Consider the following 1,900-nt stretch of genomic DNA (forward strand, 5'->3'; position numbering starts at 1 on the left):
TTCCTTGATTACCCTTTCTCTTTCTTCTCGCAAGCTTTTCGGATTAAGGGGTTCGATTGTCGCATAAGTTTCGACTTCTGTTGTGAGGTCTTCAAACTGTTTCCCCTATTGTATCAGTGTATCACGAAGATCGTCTAGCTTTAGATGAACTGACTCATTGAACCTTCTTGGTGGGTTAGTCATTGTAAATGATGACGAATATGAGTATGTTGTGTTCAAGAGAACAAAGTCAGTTCGAACCCTCTATCAAATAAAACAAGCAATGCGTTGCTCGTATGCACATAATCCCTAACACGCAATAGACGCTCAATTTACCATTCACAATGTATAACATGTAAAAAAGGATGAGTAAAATAGAATGAGTTATTTTATTAAAATCCTAAGTGTTATGGATAAAATCACAAACTCAAGTCATAAAATAAAATAAGAAAAGAAAGCAAGCACCCCTCATCCTTTCGTTACAATGTCGCTCATGTATCTTCATAAGGAGATTTACATTTCAAGCATAAAGAAATCTAGTCTAAGTCTTCTAATTTTCAAGTCTTTTCATCTTTCTTGATCGTCTTTGTGTCTCACGCGTCTTTCTTGATTAGATCTTGCGCTTAAAATCTGAGTAGTAAAGACATAAAGAAAGAAAACTAGTTACATTAGATTCTTCTTTTAGCTTTTCTAGGTTTCCTCGATTTTACTCCTTTAAAATTATTAGGCTTAGATTCAAAATTTCGAAATTGTTCACATGTTTCATGGCATTTTAAAACTTTGAATGGATAAACTGAGCGCCTAGAAATATCTATATGCATACATGTATTTATCATATATAGTAGTCAAGTAAAGGGCTTCGTGACGTGGCTTTGTTGCTCGACAGGACGAGACGAGGCAACATCTTGGTAGAATTGGCTTTTTGGATTTTTGTTCTAAAGTTGGAAATGGCTTAAGAGAGAGTTGTTCCACCGACAAGGATACTATCCCAAAAGGGATCTCTCGATGTAAGGGGAGCTCTCAATTGGACATCCCCCTCACCTCTATTTCAAAATCCCTCATTTTCAATAGTAGGGGATATTTGAAAAGAAGAGAGGGTTAATCCGGGTTTTTTCCTGTTGTTTTTCTCAACTCTCAAATCACACAAAAGCCTTCAAGGCATAGGGTTGAGGGTGTCATTCACATTGACTACCCTTAGCACATAAAATATAGATGTATAGGCTTCGTCCAATAACATATACCTTATACTATCTTCACATCGGAGCCCCAGAGCTCATGCACATTAAGAAAACAAATTATTTTTTCCCGGGGAATTACATTAAAGTGTAAAATATATTTTTTAAATTGGCCAAAATTGTTTTTTCAAGTTAAGCATCAAAATGTCCCCAGCAGAGTGGCCAGAAAACTGTACGCGTTTAAAAACATTTGCCCCAAAAATGATTTTCTTGACTTTTAAGAAATAAATATAACATATAAAAATCTCTTAAACAAAATTGAAATAAAATCAAATTGGTGAATTATTTAAAAACCAGTTTGTGACCAAAGAGTCGCCACCTAAATTTTTATAAAACTAGGAAAATAAATTATTTGGCATGTAAAACAATAACGCCTTTGAAAAAGAAATTCTTTAAAGGTTCAGTGCTTGGTTACACGTGAAAAGGGGCTTTCGGCGCTATGTCTCACATGCCTGTTAAAAAACAGTCTCTACTTTAACAATTTTGGCCCTTAAAAAAAATATTATTATACTTTACATTTTAGACATTTTGGATCCTACCATACTAAATCTTAATGCTAAGGATTATAAAATAAATAAAATAAAAATAAAAATAAAAAATAAAATAAAAGCAGATTGCTTCTTTGCTTTGGTTTTGGTTTTAAAGAAATTTTAGGTCAATGACCTTTATATACATTAAGTTTTTTT

Source organism: Impatiens glandulifera, chromosome 8, assembly GCF_907164915.1.
Source record: "Impatiens glandulifera chromosome 8, dImpGla2.1, whole genome shotgun sequence".
Taxonomy (NCBI): Eukaryota; Viridiplantae; Streptophyta; class Magnoliopsida; order Ericales; family Balsaminaceae; genus Impatiens; species Impatiens glandulifera.